Genomic DNA, 21,062 nt, shown 5'->3' with positions numbered 1-21,062 from the left:
GTTTCCTTTCTCTTATTCTTATTCTTAGTCTTTCTTTCTCTTATTCTTATTTTCTTTTCGTTTCTCCTACTGCTATTTCCCTTCCCCTCTTATTCTTACTTCCTTTCTCTTATGCTTATTTCCTTTTCCTTTCTCCTACAGCTATTTCCCTTCCCCAAGGGAAATATCAATAGGAGAAAGGAAAAGGAAATAAGAATAAGAGAGAAGAGAGAAGAAGATAAGAATAAGACTCTTATTTCTTTCCTTTTACTTTCTCCTCCATACCCTCCCTCCCTACCCCTCCTTCTCTTATTCTCTATCTCTCTTATTCTTATTTCCTTTTCCTTTCTACTACTGCTATTTTCCTTCCCCTCTTATTCTTATTTCTTCACTTTTATCTCTATTCATTTATTTCCTTTTCTCCTACTGCTACTTGTTATTCTTCTATTCCCCTTTATTTCTTTATTTTCTTCTCTCTTTGTCTCTTATTCTTATTCCCTTTTCCCTTCTCCTACTGTTATTTCTCATTCTTATTTCTTCTCTCTTAGAATAAGAGATAAGAGAGAAGAAATAAGAATAAGAAGATAGTATAGTAGTAGGAGAAAGGAAAAGGAAATAAGAATAAGAGACAAGAGAGAAGAAATAAGAATAAGAAATAGCAGTAGGAGAAAGGAAAAGGAAATAAGAATAAGAGAAAGGCTCTTATCTCTTATTCTTATTTCCTTTTCCTTTCTCCTACTGTTATTTCCCTTCCCCTCTTCTCTCTTATCTCTTATTATTATTTCCTTTTCCTTTCTCCTATTGTTGTTTCCCTTCCCCTCCCTTATTCATATTTCCTTTTCATTTTTCTTACTGCTATTTCCCTTCCCAAAAAAAAATAAAATCCAAAAATATTTTGTAAAAATGAAAAATTTGAATAAAAAGAAAAAAATATTATTTATTATTATTATTATTTATTTATATTTTTTATAAAAATATATGATTTTTTAAAGTTAAAAATAAATAAATAAATAAAAACCTTATTAAAAAAAAAATAATTACAAAAAAATGAATTAAAAAAAAAAACTTAAAAAAAAAAATTAAAATTAAAAATTAAAAAATTTAAGAAAATATTTAAATAAAAAAATGAAAAAAAAAAAAAAAAAAAAAAAAAATATATATATATATATATATATATATATATATATATATATATATATATTAAAAAAGAAATCCTACCACCTGCCACACCTCCCTCCGTCCCACTCCACTATCGTTGTGCCTCCCTCCAATCCCCCTTCCACCCCACACAACCCCACCCACCTCGCATTGCCTCCCCCCCTCCTACCTTGCCCCACCACAACCACCCTTCCCTCACTCCCCACCGACCCACTCCTCTCCCCACCCCAACCCCCCTCCCTCGCTCCCCGCTCACCCTCACCCTCCTAACTACATGCAAACCCCACCCCCCACCATGCGTCGCCCCCCGCTTGGGGAAGGCGGTGTGGGGAGGGTGAGGGGGAGGATGGGGTGGGCAAAGGTGGGTGGGGAACGAGGGAGCGGGGTTTGGTTGGGAGGGTAGGTAGGGAAGGGAGGGACTGGCGCGAGGAGCAAGGGAGGGGAGGTAGGGGTGCGGTGGGGATTAAAGGGAAGGGGGAGGGGGGCAAACAGTTGGGTGGGGTGCAAGGAGAGGTGGCGGGATTTTTTTAAATTTTATTTTATTTTTAAATTTTTTATTTTTTTAATTATATATATATAGTTTTTTTTAATAGTTTCTATAATTTTAATTAAAAAAAAAAAAAACTTCCTAAATTTTTATTTTATTTTTAATTGTTTTTCTTAATTTTTCATATATATATATATATATATATATATATATATATATATATAGATATATATACAAATTTTTATTCAAATTTTTATTTGTACAAGTTAATTTTGGTTTTTTTTTTACATTTTTATGGTTTTTTTTATATATTTTATATATTTGATTTTTTTCTCTTGTTTTTTTTTTATTATTACTATTATTACCAACATGAAAGTCACCAACATTTAATAAAACTTATCCACACTTAATACATTAGAAAATTTAAAGCGTAAAAAATAAGCCCTCTAAACAAAAAGGGTTGATGCTCAGCAGCACTTTTGAAAATCAAGATGAAATCTCTAACAAAAAAAATGTTCACACTTGATACATAAAAAAATTTAAAGTGTCAAAAATAAGCCCTCTAAAAAAATGTGTTAATGTTGCATCAACACTTTTCAAAATCAGCATGAAAATCACTAACATTTAAAAAAAAATGTTCATACTTGATACATAAAAAAAATTAAAGTGCCAAAAATATGCTCCAAAAAAAGGGTGTATTCTGAATCACCATTTTTCAAAATTGAGTGATTTTTTTCTACCTCAAAAAGACAGGTACTAGATAATTTTCGCGTTTGATCGATGACTATGTTGGAAGTGCAGAAAGGGCACAGAGAGCTAGAAAGATCGTGAAATTTATAAATGAGAAATCAACAGTAAAAAAGAAAATAATACATATTGTTGATAGGGCTGAGGTTATTATGGAAATCAATAGAGGCATTGAGAAAAATAATATTCACATTCAAACTAAAAGAAAATTAGAAGTAGTAAAAAATTGTGTTGTTGTCTCTGACTCCAGATTTAACCAGAGACAAAGAACTAGGTTACCAGGATGTTGGAACATAGATGGAAGCTTAATTGCATGGGAATCCTATGGCAAGGAATAGATAGCTGCAAAATTTAGGTTAGATTCATCCTTGGAAAAGATTGTAGTGTTGAAAGGAAATATTGTGGTTAATTTCCTACAAAGGGACTTCTAGTTGTTGTGGATGATGAAGAATTATTTGAATCAACACCTAATTATACTAGTTTTTCATGAATGAAGGTTACATTCTGAAGGATGGTTCAAATTCCAACCCCATACAAAGCTCTTTGGGAAATATGTGAAAGTCTACTTCAGCAGGTAGTAGTCGAAGTCGAAGGTCTAATTATTGGGCCCCAGGGGCCGAGTTCTACTACCCATGCAATTGTGGCCTTTCTACTTTGTAATTATGTGTTAGTTTTAGTTACAGGATAGTTATACATATAAGTCATTTGGATAGTGAAACAACTAGGTAATTAGACAACTATATATTCTGACATTTACTTGTAATTCATGTTAGGCCCCTATACTACTAGTGTACGGGCCTAACAAATTCTTTTTAAGGATGATATTTTCATTAAAAGGGGATAGAAAAACTCATTTAATGGGATTCAAAGTTTTTTTCTTAGACATTGGTTCTTAGAAATTCTATTTTGTAATGTACATAGCCCCTTTTGGGAGATTAATGAAGAATATTGAAGTCATTTATATTGTTTGACAATTGCAGTATGTGTTCTTTTTCTATGTAATATTTCTTTTGAAACTCGTGTAATGTAGGTTTTGGTTTCTTTTGATAAATATATTTATCAATGCTATGTGAATAGCTAAACATACCTTTAAATTTTTATCTAAGAAGCCTTAATGAAATGCTCCACAGTTTCATCATTTCATTTTCTCCCATTCCACATTTTCTGCTAGATATATGGTGTATAGGATTCTATTTAGATTTGTACATCTCATTTAATATTCTTTGCAATTCTTATCACCATACTACAATGTTAATTAAATGTTGTAACCACAAATATGCAATTCAATTGAAGTTCCCTATCAATTCTCCCAAGACTCAAATCTCATTTCACTCTAAGGGTTTGTCTCTGAGCAAAAGTAACAAGAGAAATGTATAATTTGTTGTTGAAATTGAGAAGAATGCATAAATGTTTCAAAGAATTGTGTCAATACCCTGGGAACTAACCTCTTTTCATCACAGGGGTTGTCTCTAAGGGTTACAACATATTTTAGCATCGTTTTTGGGGAATGGATTTGAATGCTTTTCCGTAGGTTTTATTCATGAGAATTCCTTTAAATTGATGGAAAAGGAAGTGTGGTTTGAGATCACTCAAAAGAGGGAGTTAAAGAGTAATAATATTTCCTTTTAGAAGATCTCATTCTCGTTTTGATACCTCCCAACAACAACATCCAGTTTTATTTGATCTAGAGAAGCTTATTTCGAAAATAATTTAGAGAGAAAAGTCTACAAATACCCCCAGTTATACCATATCTTCTCCAGAGGTTTCAACTTCCAGTTCTCAAAGGGCTAAAATAAATATCCCTGAGATCGCATCAATGACTTTAGAAATTTTAGGAGGGATTCCTCCTCCCAATTTTCTTTTCTCTGAAACTATATTAGAAGGGAACCCTTATGAGTCTAGTTCTTTCTCTTTCGTGGTGTTCCCAAAAGTAGAAGAGATTAAAGATATTTTGACAACAATCTCACCTCAAGATCTTACAGTTATCTCACAACTTGTTCTAACAACTACAAACCCCCATTCTTCATATGCATCTCAAAATATAAAACTTCCTCCACCTCCACTTCAAAACATGGAAATACCAAGGTTTTTTTCTTAATAGGTATGCTCCTCTGAATTTTCCACAACCAATGAATCCCATGGCACATGATTATGTAAATATTTTACCTCATTATACTGGATAAGATGAAATAACAACCCAAAAACATCTGGAAACACTCTATGCATTTACTGAGAACCTTAATGTGGAACATCTTGATGTGGTAATGAGGTCGTTTGAACAATATTTAGGTGGGGAAGCAAGAAAATGATTTAAAACCCTACCTCCCAACTCAATCAACACATGGGAGGAATTATAAAAAAAAAAATTGAAAAAAAGTGGAGAGAAGAAATATTGTGGGTATTTCTTAACAGAGTTTAATGGATACGAAGGGTAATGAAGATGTTGTTGGTTCTATAAAAATATTTAATAATATTTACAACATATTGCCACCAGAAGTCAAGCCTCCACTAGTAGATGCAAAGGTGGTCTTTGCAAGCGATTTTAATTTTGATTTTGGTTATACCTTGAGAGAAAGAAAGTCATCTACTCTTTGATCAAATTCAGATCAATGCTTTAGAGGTGGAAGAAAATTTAGCAATAGCTGGAAAACTGAAAGAAAAGGTAGAACATGTTGACAGAAGGAAGGGAAAAGAATAAGATCACCATTTAGGCTAGGATAAGGACATGTAGGAACAAAAATTGGATGAAATCACTAAAGTAATCAGAAATATTTCAAATAAAAAGGTGAAGTTAGAAATAGAAAATAAAAACCCTCCTAGACAAATTTAACAAGGCCAAAATAGGAATTTCAATCCCCAATTTAGGAGGCCTCCTCTATATATCTTTCATAGGGAAAGGAAATATCAACGAGATCAAATTTAACCACCTCTATACATAGAGGATGAACTAGAGGAGAATTTAGAAGGACTCAAGTTTTAGGAGAATCAATATTCTACACTGTCAGAGGAAGAAGAAGAAGAAGAAGAAATAGAAGCACAGGAAGAAGGCTTAAATATAGATAACCCCTTAGATGAAGAGGAAATTGATGCTTATTGTAAGAAGTTTGCATATTTTATGCAGGATGAATTTAACATAAAAGATATGATCTTAGATCTAGGAAGAGGTCCAAAATTCAAGACCAAACTGATGATAAATCCCAACAAAATGCACCAAGGAGTAATGATAAGGATAAGAAGCCTATTCAGATCATTATGTTAACCAAAGGAGAGCCATCGCACTCTCAACAAGCTAAGCCCAGCCAAACAAATCAATTAAAGAAACATATACAGTAGAAGCATGAAATTCAAGAGAATGAGGAGGTATATGATAAAATAAAGATATAGAAAGGAATTAACACTTTCAATCTTGAAAAGGAGTTATAAAAAGTAAATATATCCATACCTTTGGTAGATTTGGCAAGACAACCTACTTACAAAAACTAGATTGCTGATTTCATAAATTTTACACCAATAACTACAACTCAAGGCAGTGTAAACCTACAGGAAGAAAAGCTTGTTGTAATGTTTGAAGCACATCTACAGGAGTAGGACTCTACCACTTCTTTTTATATGACCCTGTTAATTCATGATTTCATGTTGCATAATTATATGCTTGATTTAGGTGCCTCTCATAATCTTATGTTTATGCCTACTATGGAGCAGCGTGGTTTACAAATCGCTAAACCATATAAGGATTTCTACTCTTTTGATTCAAAAATAATAAAATGTATTGGTGTTATAAAATACTTGGTGGTCATTCTAGAATAAGTTCATGTCATAAGTATAGTAATGGATATTGTAGTTTGATATTCCAACATGGTTTGGCATGTTGTTTTTAAGGTCTTGGGGGATGAAACTTGGAGGATCTATCAAGTTGGACCTCATGTATGAAATAATTCCATTTTTTGGTGGGGAAGAACAACTTTATACAAAGAATCAAGGTTTACCAAAACTATTACCAAAGAAGGTAATCCAAATAACTCCCCACTGTATGGCTAGGAGAAGGATTTTTCTTGTTTTCTATTAGAAGTAGATGTTGAGAGAGCTGAAGATGTTTAGGTTGAAGTTCCAATCGATGGTCAGAAACCAGAAGCAATTTAGAACTCCATTTGGAATTTATATTTTTATGGAGCATACTATAGGGAAGGTGATGGTGTGGGAGTCTTTTTGGTGCCTCCTAGAGGTGAAGTAATCCCTCTTTCTTAAAAATTGGAGTTTTATTCAACAAATAATATCATAGAATATGAAGCATTACTATTCTGGGATTACAAGTTGCAAAGAACCTGAAAATAGAGTGTTTGTCTGTATTTGGGGTTTCTAAGTTGGTCATTAAATGGATAAAAGTCCAATGTCATACCAAGCATCTAGGGCTGAGGTCATATAGAAACGAAGCTTGGGATTTGATTGAAATTTTTTTCTCAACTTTTAATACACATCTTTTTCCAAGGGAAAAGAATAAATTGGAAGACTCCTTAGAAGTGGCAGATGTGTAAACCCCCACAAAACCCTCACTTTAGATATGAATTTGAAGTGAGGTATAGACCTTCAGTACCCGATAATGTGAAATATTGGCAAGTCTTTGAGGATGAAGAAAAATCAAGCATTTTATGGTGGTAGTTAGGTAGTTCTATGTTTCAGTAATTTATTAGGAAGAAGAGGTATAAGTGAACAAGAGTAGGTTGAAGAGGGGTTTCCTTGGAAGGATTCTATGGACGATCATAAGATTCTATAGTTGAAAGGAAATGTAATTCCAAAAGGACATCTACCACTAGAAAGGTTGTTTGATGCAAATAAAGTTCCTGCCAAAGTAAGCAAACAAAGTTAGAGAGATGATATTGAATACTGTAACATTGGTACAAAGCAACAACCTAGACTAATCAAATTAACAAAAGGGATCCCTAAATATTATAAACAAAGCTACACATATTTATTTAAAAAGTATTGTGATATCTTTGCTTGGTCATTTGAGAACTTGAAGACATATAAAACATATATTATTCAACATAAAATTCCATTGAAACCAGGAGTGAAGCCTTATAAAGAGGAACTTAGGAAAATGAATCCCTTGATTCTTCCTTTGATAGAAAAATTTGTTAAGAAGCTACTTCGAGCTAATATTATTGTCCCTTTAAGATACTCGGATTGGGTTGCAAACCTTGTCCCAATGAGAAAAAATAATGGATAAATAAGATTGTGCATATATTTTAGGAACCTAAACAGAGAATCTCTAAAAGACAACTATCCCTTTCCCAAGATGGATTATATTTTATAGAAGGTAGTAGGGTCCTCAAGATTTTCAATGATAGATGGGTTTTCTAGTTATAATCATATTGCGTCCATCCAAATGACTAGAAAAATAAAACATTCACAACTAACCACGGGGCATGTTCATGTATGCTAAGATGTTTTTTGATCTCATGAATGTAGGTGCCACATTTCAGAGAATGATAGACATACCCTTCATTGGAGAGAAAGACAAATTTGTAGTCATTTACCTTGATGATATAACTATTTTTTTCTTGGGAGAATTAATTTCTTGAGAAGATTTGTTCCTAATTATGCAAAAATTGGAAAGGAATTTATTGATGTGTTGAGAAAGGATAAAGAGGGAAAGTGGACTCCTGAATCTAGAGATTCATTTTAAAGAATTAAGAAATATTTTGGAGAAGCTATTATCCTAGCTGGTCCAAATTATAAGTGTTTACTGGTATTTTCTTTTGCATCACCCACCACTATTGCAGTTGTGTTGTTATAGAAAAAACAATGATGAGAAAGAGAAACATGTTTCTTTCTTCAATTAGGTTATAAAGGATGTTGAAATGGAGTATAACATTTTAGAAAACAATCCTATGCACTTGTCAAAACATGAAAATCATTCAATACATATGTGTTGCAATCAAGGATAGTAGCTTATGTTCCCACAACATCAGTCAAGGATGTTTTGACATAGGGAGATAGTGAAGGTAAAATAGGAAAACGAATTGCAAAGATAAATAGATATGACATGGACATAAAGCCAAAAAAATTTATAAAAGGGAAAGGACTAGCTAAAATTTTGTTAGAGGCGAATTATCAAGCATTGAGCATTAATTTGTTGGTTTAATATTCTAGAATAAATGTAGAAGTTGAGAAAGATAAATCTAGAAAAGGAAATGAAAAAAAAATGCATATAAATACTTGTGTTTAGAATGGTACAAATGCATTTTCCATTACTTATTGTTTCTTAGTTTTCCACCAAATTTTGATAGAGCCAAGTATAAGGCCTTGATATTGAAAGCTCAATTTTTTTCATTTCGAATGGTCAATTGCATTGAAACGATCTTGTTGGGGTGTTGTTGTCATGTCTAAAAAAAGAGGAGATCCCTAAATTCTTTAATTAATTTCATGCATGTTCTTTTGGGGGACACTATAATTGGAAGGTGGCAACTCATAATATCTTGAAGGCTAGTTTTTACTAGTCAACAATGGTCTCTTATCTGTATAAATTGGTAAATTTTTGTAAGGAGTGCCAAATATTTGTTGAAAAGAAGAAGTTGACACATTTACCTTTAATCCCAGTATTTGTAGAGGAGCCATTCAGGCATTAGGGATTGGATTTCATAAGTGAAATACACTCACCATCCAGTGGACAACACAAGCAGATTTTAACTACTATAGACTATTTTTCAAAATGGGTGGAATCCATACCTACTCAGATAAAAAATGACTCAATGGTTATTATATTTATTGAAGAAGACATTCTAGCAAGGTTTGGTATCCAAATAAAATAGTAATTGATAATGTCCAAGTGTTTAAGTCTTCCAAACTTATTAATTTATGCCAAAGTTATAATATCACACTCAGCCATTCAACTGCTTATTACCCATAAGGGAATGGATTGGTCAAGTCTTCTACTAAGACTTTGGATAGAGTTCTAAAAAATATTATTGCACAGAACAAATAGAATTGTGATTTTCAACTAAAATTTTTACTTTGGGAAAATAGGGTGGCAATGAAAAGATCCACTGGGAAATCCACTTTTGAGCTAGTATGTAGGACTACAACCTTGTTTCCTAGCTAATTAGTTATGCATGTGGCTAAATTAATTCAAGATGAAGAGGAACATTCAAACCCATTGACTATAACAATTAATCCATTGGTGGAACTAAGTGAGAGTAGAGAACAAGTGGCACAAAATCTGATCAAATACGAAGATAAGATGAAAGTTGTGTTTGACAAAAAGGCTAAAGATAGAGTGTCCTAGCAAGGAGGCCTTATACTCAGACGTGTTGTTAGGTGAGAAGACAAAGGAAAACATAGCAAGTTTTATGCTTTATGGATTGGACCATTCAAAATAGCTCCAGTTCAAGGAAACAACACATTCATCTTGGAGAATCTTGATGGAAAGTTGTTGTAACTACTTGTCAATGGTGATTATTTTCAACATTAGACTCACAAACTCATTCCGTTGTAAATATTTTGGTTTGAGGGGGCTTGACCCAAGTTCAAAGTGTGTTGCACACTAACAAAGCCCTCAGCTAGAACCCCTTTCATCAACGACCTGCAAGGTTGTAGTCTCACCCAAAGAAGTTATGCGAGGCTACAAAACTAGGTTTCTGCATCCAAAGGCATCTCCATGTAGTGGCACCATGTATTTACTTCTACTTTATATTGATCTTATAACTTCGCATGCATAAAAAATTTGTACATATGATTAATTTAATAGATTCACATTAAACCCATGAACTCTAACAAATAACAATATATCTTACAGTTTTGTGCATAATTTAGTGAAAGGTATGCATAACAAGATACATAACAATAAACGATAAATACATAAAGAGATGGAACACTTCACCAAAAATTTATTATTTACTAAAAGGATCTTAAATTACATGCACTTCTCTGACCTGTACACCTAGCTGTAGGTGGTCTGTGCAGTCAGCTACATACTTTTCAAGGTCTCCCCACACTCAATTGTGGAGCCTTCTCTAAAACTACATACAAAAGAGGGCTCAATCGCTTATGATCTTCTATTATGTTCTACTTCCTTCGCTAAGGTATTACACATCCTTAAATGCATTTCACCTTTACAAATACCATGGTCCACATAGCATGGATCCATAAAACAAGGACTAATACCCGATACCGATTACAAAATAAGGGCTTTGTCCCATTCCCAAACCCATAAAAGATAGCGCGATGAATATATCTTCGTGAGATCCACGCGGTCCGCTCCTTCTGCGGGTATTTTACCCAAAACTTGTACCAAGTTGGTCCATGCCCAATAGGCCCCCACCACTCACCCTGACTCATCCCCAGTCACTTAGCTTCGACGCCCTTTATCTTTGTTGTGATCCTGTTGTACAGTGCATTGTAATACTGATCCTTTTCTACCATCAATTTTTCTTCCTAACGCACCTCTTTCAGGAAAGCTTCTATAGTAGGGCCAACATTATTTTGTAGTATTTCCACTTCCCTTCTCTTCAATTGCTTCAGCCTCTCATCCACTACCTATGAAATTTGCAAGGATTTCTCCTGCCAGGGCTAAGTCCTCTCCTGCAAGATATGTTCTTTCCTCCGAATATTATCCATTTTCACCTAGAGGTTCTTCCCTTCAATAATGATGGTAAGCCTCTGCAAGACTGGTAAGGTCTTCACAGCTACCAGGATCTCATCATCTTGCTTCTTGGCCTGTAGTTCCTCCTCAATCTTTAGGATGTTTGGATCCTCCTATAGTGAGGTCCAAATATTTATCATATCATCGAGAAATAAGTTCCACAATCTACCACCCTATCATATATGCCTTTCAATGCCACTCTGAGGTCCCTTTGTATCTATGATCAAACCTCTAGTGGTGTATCCTTTGAGTCCTTGATTGCGAGGGCAAGATTCGCAACCTTTTCTGCTTGTGGTTCATGCTCATAGACCTGCACGTCTGGAAATGTGTTGCAAGTCTTAGCAATGGCCTTCTTCAGTTGTTCTCTTTGATCCCTTTCTTCGTCTCTATCCTTGGCAAATTTCTCTAGTGCCTTCTTCATCTATTCTTTTTCTAACTCTGCCTTTGATTTTAACAATGACATACACTTTTATCGTTCATACAGATCTATGGTGATACCTTGGTGAAATTCATGTAGCACCTGGAGGGGTAGAACAATGGAATTCGTCTAGACACTATGCCATGCTTTGGCTCACTCTTTGTCTGCTACATCTTCAAAATTCAGTGCCCTAACTGGCACCTATAACATCCTAACTCCAAAAGTTGTTTGTAGTCTTTGTTCTGGCTGTAACGGTTGGGTTACCTACTCTGGTTTCCTCACTACTTGTGGCAATGCCTTCAGCTCCCCGATCCCCTATAGCGCCTCAGCCAAGATCACTCTACAACAATCATCAATCTTGTCCCAGGTTTTTGTGTTGATCTCCTAGATATTTTCTGCTATCTCGTCGATGTCCCCATTAGTGAGGACGAATGACACTACTCCCTTACCCTTATCCTCCTTCTACTTATTTCTTGGACACATTTTCACCACAAAGGGCGAATCTTCTAATACCTCTGCAACACTGAGGTGTTCTCATTTCCTTTGTTTCTTCATGTACATATTTTCTACTCCTACTTGCACCTTGCGAGGTACCCTTCTTTGTTTCAATTGCTTCAATTGCTCCACTGGGTGGAGTCATCCATTCCTCCAACCAACCCTACACTACCATGAGGAGATCATCTTTTATTACCAGGTATGGTAATGGATTCCATTTCTTCATTGGGTCCTTCATCGCTTTCACATATGCCATGTGAAATTCTACCTTGAACTCCACAATATAACAATACTATTTATACAAGCTCGGTTACAATCTAGGATACCAATTCACCACCATATGCAAATCCATCGCCATCACTACAAAGAAGATTTTTTTTCTCACGCACATCGTCTCCTTTGTAAACCATAGTGAGGCATACCTCATTGCTTCACATACATCTACCTCAACAGTTGGAAATTAAGAATCTTCCATCTCCTTCCATGTAAAAAGCACAATACGAATTAGAAGCCAGGCATAGTGGAAGGTCTTGCCTTCTTCCTATACTTCCCTACAATCCATCAAAAACTCTTTATAGAGATAAGAAGCACAGTTCAACCGGACTCATTTATTGCACTACTCAACTAATGACACTACTTGTCATGCGGAAAGAGTCAATTTTGCGGACAAAACTGACCTCCCTAGAAAGCAAAGCTTTTATAGTGAAAAACAAAACAATCAAGCACTATCTTTCCCTAAATATGCATTAAAATAAAAGCAACCAGGTGTTTAAGGCTTACCTCTAGTCCAACGCTTGTTTGCAGCAACCAAGCCTCTTCGATCCAGATGAGCTCCTTCTCCTTGAAGCCTGCATTCACTAACAAGCAAACGATTACATAGCACCTGAATAACTCATATAATAAAACATATTCATCATAAAGACCAAGGAGTTTATGAAACAAATTATATATAACAACTTGTTGAGAAAAATGAACTTAATTGTATTAATTGGAAACAAAAGAAACCATACAACCAGTGCCTTGGTGTTATGCAGGTCCCTCCCATGGTCCAGCAAGAGTTCTCCTTTGCTTTGATCAGCTCACCCACTTCCAAATGAAGCTAAGAAAGGATTGGAATCTCTCCTCTCAAGCTCTAAAAGGGAGTCCTAATTTCAGCAACATCTACCCTTAGGAATGTTCAGCTTTCAACCTCCCCTCCCTCTGTCCCAATGCCTATATTTATAGTGCTTTGGAGGAAGTTAATCAGGTCCACCATCAATGGGATAAGCCCCTCTTTCAATGGGATAGCTCCCCTCTTCATGGGATAAGTTCCTCTTTCATTGGGATGCATGAACCATCTGGAGGTGCTCAATCCAGGTCAAACCATCTTCTAGAATGCTCTAGAATCGACCACAAGTAAGTTTTTTGAAGTAAAACTTTTGCCTTTTGACCTTTATAGGAGTACGTACCCACCCCTTTACAGACAGAGCGTACAAGTACACAGGTATTATGAACAAGAGGTGCGTACACGCAGGTGAGTGTAAGAGAAATTGCGTAACCAGAGTTATATTGACGTTTAAAGACTTTCTCTCTTTTCTGGAGTTTGACATGAGGAGCAGAGGTATAAGACTTGCCAAGGAGGACAGTATGACTATCGATGGAGCCATACTGACTGCAAATAGTCATGGTGACAAATTTTAGTGTAACAGATTTCCCCCTAAAGTGCGAAGCCTGTAGTAGATTAGGGTTTCATATCATCTAGGAAGGGTGAAGCACTTTATCATTTCAAGGATTATCTTGTGGAGAGCCCAGTTGGAACCTGCAAATATTCAACACAAAATACATATATGAGATCATATCATCGCTGAGGTAGGCATTCCCATACTCAGATCAAAAACTTTAACTAACAAACTAACTACTGCTCTGATACAGGAATGATTTCGCAGTACATCATAATCATAGACTCATGTAGACACAGTATGGACGCAACAATCTGTTTATAATTAGTCTACTATATAATGAATACAAAACTCCTCGCAGACTAGATGGCCAAAACTAGATCCAGGGCCTTCATTTCTACTTCCCGAAATGGTACGATTCTATCCATGCGAATAAATGAGTTGATGTCGAACATGGTAGAAACCACTTGATTACCAGTCAATGATGTAAACTGTTAACAAGTGTGAGAGAGACCACCAGTGATGTCAATGGTTCTCAAAGTACCCAGTACAATCCATGAGATGTGAATGAATGTGTTGATGTCGAACATGTCACGGAATCCTTCGATCGAAAGTCAATGATGTGAACTATCGTCAAAGGCGAGAAACCTGCCATTGATGCATGCAGATTTCAAGGTAATGACGATTCCTAGATCATCTTTCTAGATAATGTGCTGATGTCGATAGAAAGCGATCCGTCGTAGGCAAGCCCACAACACGAAATCATAGATCAAGTTGAAGAAATGTAGTTGTAAGGACTGGCTCAGGGATGGTCAAGATGGATGACAAGTATTTTGCAAATGAATGGTTTGTTTGCAGTGACCTCTTGAACACATAACGACACAACAGATGGCTTGGTGACCATTGACCCAAAGTTAATACCCGGAACCCAGCTGAAGACTTTCAATGTGGTTTGATCAACTGTGAGGCAAAGGATTTCCCAACCCAGGTGAATGAAAAGTGTCGTGTTCAAGAGTGGTGATAAGGTTTCTCTGAGACAAAGGATAACAAATAGGCTCATTTTTCTCTCTTTTCCCCCACCATTTCTGGCAAGTACCTCTTTATTTTTTTTATAAGCTTGAGGAGGATAACATTTGCTTGATTATAAGCTCATCCTTCGGATGAGTCCAACTTAGTTTAGATTCGAACCCTAAGAAGGAGTGGTCCGTTCCTGTTTGTAATCGAACAGGTCCTTTACTGTGAAATTTTAACGAGTCCAGTATAGGAGAAACTCGGCGTTTTTCAATTTTAGAGAGTCTGAAAAACTTAAGAAGACTCCAGGGTTGACCTTTTTCGTAAATTTGTGTCTCCCAAGCCCGAAAAAGTATAAAATAATACTTGAGAGAACCGCTTGATCTTTACGACCAAGGAGTACTTTCATGATTAGTGTCTCTGATCTGAAAAGTAAAAAACGATCAAGGACACGTCGTTTTATTTCCAGTATCAAATTTGAAACGACAAAAATCCGGCAATCTTTTCATGTTTTTACAGTCAGAAAAGGGTTGTAAGAGGACCATCTTTTAATTTCGTTTTAACGAGTGTAAAAGAAACGCTCGACAATATTTTCATATTTTAAGAGTCAGAAAAGGGCTTAAAGATGACTCTGATGTTGTTTTTGTAAAAAATGACAATTTTCCCTGAAAATCCCTTATCCTGCACAAAAACCAACACATTACTCATACCTGTTGAAGGTAGATAAAAATACTTTGAAAAATACCTTTTCATGGTGAAAAATAAACAAATTTACCATTTATTTACCCAAAAAACCTATAAAAAGGGTTTTTACCAATTCATTTTTACCATTTTACTGTTGAGGAGAGAAAGAGGGCTTTTGGCAAGAAACTTCCCGTGGACATTGCGGAGAATCCGACCGTCGAAATCGAATGCCGTCTCTTTTAGGTATTCTACAACATCCTCCTCTTCATTTTCATCCGTTTAGAATTCGTTTTTTGGCCCTAGATTTTATTTTTTGGAGGTTTTGGGGTTTGAGGAACCGCCTCTCGGGGTACGCAGGTGCCACGCTAGAGACCCGCGTACCCCGACATTTTCTCAGTTGGGAAAATGTCGGGTGTATGCACCTTGCCTTAAGGGAACCTGCGTACCCACACTCTGTTCCTAAAGGCGGGGTGCGTACCCCGCAAAAGAATTTTCAAACCCCAATTTCTCAAAAATGGACCAAAAAATTTTAATTTTATGGAATCTAATGGATGTTTTTTGGTGTGTAGATTGTTCACCATGCTTGATTGGTGCAAGAGAGAGCACGAAGATGTTGATTTGGCTGCCATTAATCATCAACTGTCAATTGATGCTTTGAAGGCATGCGGCCTTTATAAATACTGGGCCATACCTGGCATGAGGGCCCAAGTGAGATTTCTAGAGTGGCTGGTAGAAAGGTGGAACATTCAGGACCAGTGTTTTTATATTGGAGGGTACCAGCTCGAGATAGAGCCCACATATATTTACTTTCTCACTGGTTTGCCCAAGAGAGGCGAACACTTGACTCTGCTCGGGACTAGGCCGAGTGGCCAGTCCATCGCTAGTCTCCGACTAGAGTGGTGTAACACTCAGACTCAGGAGAAGGGGATAGAGATCAAAACTATATCCCGACCTAAACTTATGGTGATTGCCTTTACAGTTACCAGACTTTGCGGGGCTGCCCCTTTACACATTGCCACTGGATCCCAGATGCGGATGGCGATTGATTGCTATTGAGGTACCATTTTTAACTGGTGTGATGCTGTGTTGGCCAATGTAAAAGGCCAACTGACTAGAGCCAAAAACGGACAGCTGAAGACTTTTGGTTATGGGCCTTTAGTTGTGAGTTTTGGCTTAGAGAGGGTTCTGATGCTGATCCCACAGCAGCTCACTGTTGGTGTTGGGCTTCCTCGAGAGCCCAAATTGATGCGATGGGTTGCGGTTATGGCCCGTCATCCTGATGAGGGAACGGAGGTTGTTCGATTTACTCCGGAGTACTTTCACTGGTTAGAGGACCAGGTCTTTTCTATACAGGATTTTCCTTATGCCGGAGTTGATTTTCGTGGAGATTCGGACATGGTTCTTCCACCGGGAGAACAATGGGATGATACAGGTAATTCATTTTCCACAAATTTTTAAACTATCTATTTTTTTGTTTGTTTTATATCGTCTCAAAACTGATAGTAATAATTTTCAAAATGTAGATGTACGCCCACGTCGTCCAACCAATCTCCGGCCTTTCGAGAGGAGACTACCAGTTGCAGCAGCACCAGCCCCACAGGACGAGGCCACAGAGACTTTAGCTAAGTTGGAACATGACCTAGAGCGTCTTATAGCAGATATATCGGAGACTACCATAGATGATATTCCTATCAGGCTTCAGCGCTATGTAGTCGGGATCCCAGGACCTTTTAGGAGGTTCTTGTGTAGGGTGGCCCGTGAAGTGGTGTCATATAGAGATCATCACCAGTGATTGGATGGTCGTTTTTGTAGACACATGTGACATTTTGGTTTTTTGTACTTATCATTTTTTCCGATCATAAGGTGTTTTTCAACCTATGATCGAAGACGATGTATTTTTTGACACACTCCTATCTATATATATATATCATTATTACCGGCTTATCTTGTAAATCATGTTATGGAATGGTTTTAAATTTACATGTATGATTATTGCAAATGTCTATTTAACATTCGAGAAGCAATTGCATCTGCTAATGTATTTAAAGACCTTGGAATATGTTGATATTCAATGTAATCAAACTCACGTTCCAAGAGACGCACTCTCAAAAATAACCTTAATAACACTAGATTTCTAATGGCATATACTCTATTAAGTTGTAATACAACGAGTTCAGAATCTAACCTCACTATCAAACTCCGAATCCCAAATGAAATAGATTCAGACAATAACTCAATCACTGCACTGTATTCTGCAATGTTGTTTGTTGTTTGACCGATGCTCACCCCATGCATAGAAACTAACTCGTCAGAGGGCGAATAGATAACCCAAGTTGCGGAAGAGATATTTCGTGTACTACGACAAGCACCATCAGCGAAACCAATGTATGTTTGGAGAGGCATCGACATCTGCATCATCAAGAGTAAAACCAAGATAAGCCAGAATAACGATGAAAACACACTTTCTAAGCTAAGCACACCGTTTAAACTAACAAACACACCAGCTAGAAAGAAAAACTAACCTAACTAAAAATCTCCATACCCACTCTTTTAAGCATAATACCTCTTTAGGTAGAGTCCATTTATGGGTTTACCCAAAGAGTCCCCATCAAAGTCTACCAGCTCATAGGCCCCTTTTGCTAGCTTTCACTTGACAATATAGGGCCCATGCCACATAGGAACGAATTTTCTAACACCTAATTTATCATTAGCTTGATCATATAATAACACTAGGTCTCCTTCCGAAAAATTCTGAGGGGTCACATTTCGATCATACTAAGCTTTCATACGTTTTGCGTGAGTCTCGATCACCAATGCAGCATCACGTCGATTCTCATCTAATTGAGCTAAGTATAATAAACGCTTCTCCTCTTCAGAAGTAGCTGGAAGTAACTCGATGGCCATTTGCAGTGACAGGATTTCGCATTCAATGGGTAGCACAACTTCCAAACCATAAACTAGTTAGAAAGGAGTGAACCCTGTTGATGTTTTCACTGAGGTTCGGTATGCCCAAAGTGCTGAAAATAACATGTTGTGACAATTCGACCGATGAATACCAATGATTTGTCGGATCATGATAACTAAAACTTTGTTGATGGACTCAACCAGACCATTCGCTTGTGGATAATAAGGAGTTGAACTATCGTGACGCAAACCAAGCTGGCCTATAAGTTCTGTCATCATAACGTTTCGAAAATGGAACCTATGGTCAGTGATTATCGCTTATGGGACACCAAACCTAGCAATTATATGATTGAATACGAAAATTGCAGCTGTCTTGCCGTCTGCCTCAAATGTAGGCATCGCTTCCGCCCACTTAGTAAAATAATCTACCGCAAGGATGATATACGCATGCCCCCTGCCCGAGTGAGGGTTACATGGAATGAAATCGATACCCCATTTGGCAAAAGGACCAATGACAATTATAGGGTGGAAAGGAGCAGGTGGAGCACGCATCTTGCGATCAAACACTTGACAGTTGTGGCATTTTCGGACCACAATAATACAATCTTTAAACAAGGACGGCCAGAAGTAGCCAGCGCACAATATCTTTTGGGATGTGGCATACCCAGACATATGACCGCCACATGCTCAAGAGTGACAGTCATTTAGAACCATTTCAGCCTCTTCGTGAGTTAAACAACGTCGAAAGATAGAGTCCACCCCACGGCGATAAAGAGTATCTCCAATAATTTTGTATTGTTGGGACTGGAATCGAATTTTTCGACGTTCCGACTTTGAAGCTTTGGGCCGAAAGGATTGGGTCTGGAGATAGACGATGATATCCCCATACCACGGATCTAAAGTGCTGATTAGAAACAAAGATTCGTCCGCAATGGGCTCCTCTGCCACAGTTTCCGTGTCAGCACGTGGGAAGTCACACATTAACTCTGCAAAGACTAAAGATTTCTTAGACTTAGATTTCTCAAACTCTAAGTCGAACTCCTGCAGGATAACATTCCATTTAGAGTACTTGCCCCCTAGAAATTGTTTAGTCAAAATGTAGATCATAGGGTTGCAATCCGAAATGACTGTAGTTTTACGGAGTAAAATGTAGTGACGAAAACGTTGGACAGCTTGAACGGCTGCCAATGCCAATTTCTCCACATGTGAGTATTTTAGCTCAGTTGGATTTAACGTTCGACTGAGGTAATCTATCACATGTTTCGTTCCGAATTCATCTTCCTGAACTAAGACCATCCCAATGGTGGAATGAGCGGCGGCGAGGTACAAAAAATAATCCTGGTTGTAGTTGGGAGGATGCAACAACGGTGCATGGGTCAACGTGTGTTTGAGTGCATCAAAAGATTTCTGAGCTATCTCATCCCAAGAGAATTGAGCGTTCTGTTTCAACAACCGTGTAAAACCCTTTGTAACCTCGGTGTAGTTAGGAATGAATTGACGTAAAAAGTTTGCTTTCCCCTGCAAACTTTGGAGTTGGCGAAGACTCGAAGGAGGAGGCAATTTGATGACAGCTTCTACCTTCGAGGGATCGATGCGAATGCCGGCTTTCGAAACTACAAATCCCAGTAATCGACCCACTTCTATACAGAAGACACATTTGTGTGGATTCAACCGAATACGATAATGCCTACACCTCATGAAGATTGCTCGTAAATGGACAAGGTGGTCAGCTCGATGTAATGAATGAGCAGGCAAATCATCAAGATACGGTTGCACAATGTGTTTGATGTCATGAAACGCATAAGGCATCGCCCTTTGAAAAGTTGCTCCGGCGTTCTTAAGCCCAAAAGGTAATTTGCAATAAGAAAATGTCCCCCATGGACAAATGAAAGCCATTTCTAGTTGATCGGCATGTAGAATATTGATTTGATTGTAACCGGAAAAACCGTCCATAAAGGATAATATTTCACTGTCGGCACAATCATCAATGATTTGATCGATATAAGGTGTTGGGTAGTTGTCCTTTGGAAAAGATCGATTAATATCCCTATAATAGATGCATATTCTTATTGTTCCCTATTTTTTGTTAACGGGAACAATATTCGATACCCAATCCGTTAACGGGATCGGATAAATGAAACCTACTTTCAACAATTTTTCAACTTCTGCTTTAATTGCAGCAGCTTTTTGTGGGTGAATCTGACGCAATCGTTGCCGGACGGGTTTAGCATCCGGGTAAGTCTTGATCTCATGAACAACAATCGTGGGATCAATTCCTGGCATTTCCTCATAGGACCAGGAAAACACGTCGTAGAATTCTTGAAACCGGGCCTTGTATGTCTGAATTTCATCATCTGTACATAAGGCACCTATATGAATGTTTTCAACAATTCCGGGCTTAATTGAAATGTCAATGGGAATAGTATGAGAGATATTTCCCAAATTCAGCTCTGAATCAGGATGTTTCATGGGATTCTGAGCTTCCTTGACATATTCAGCTGTAAAAATTGATGAGAAATCATTTTCAAAACGATCATCCTCAGGTAAAAACGAAGATCTATGATGGAGATCCTCCCATGGTAAATCGTCTACACATAGGACTTCACGAAGTTGTTCGTCAGATGACACAACTTCGGGAAACGCTATTATCTCCGAGGTTGATGTGAAAAGTGATTCCTCATGGACCACATTCATTTGGTCGATTTTGGTTGAACACAGGTCGGTAAAAGACTGCACGGCTTCATAGGCAATTTCAAATGGACTCAACGGCATGGAATTACCAAACGAGTCTATTTCAGATTCAGAAGGAATGATCCAAGGATCATCATAAAAAATAGTGTCCGATGTAATCATATGAATAGTTGCAAATGAAGATGATGCATT

The 21,062-nt window shown here is 37.1% G+C and overlaps 1 pseudogene; it reads right to left on the bottom strand.

Moving 5' to 3' along the window:
• The window catches only part of LOC149209528 (heparanase-like protein 3), a 31,657-nt pseudogene extending 20,227 nt beyond the window's left edge, over positions 1-11,430 (bottom strand).
• Between the last annotated feature and the right edge of the window lie 9,632 nt (positions 11,431-21,062).

This window comes from Pinus tabuliformis, chromosome 1_2 (genome assembly GCF_031772625.1).
Source record: "Pinus tabuliformis cultivar Carrire ecotype Pingquan chromosome 1_2, CPIR1, whole genome shotgun sequence".
NCBI classification, from domain to species: Eukaryota; Viridiplantae; Streptophyta; class Pinopsida; order Pinales; family Pinaceae; genus Pinus; species Pinus tabuliformis.
Note: the sequence above shows the minus strand (reverse complement) of the source record. Positions and strands in the feature narration are given on the sequence as shown.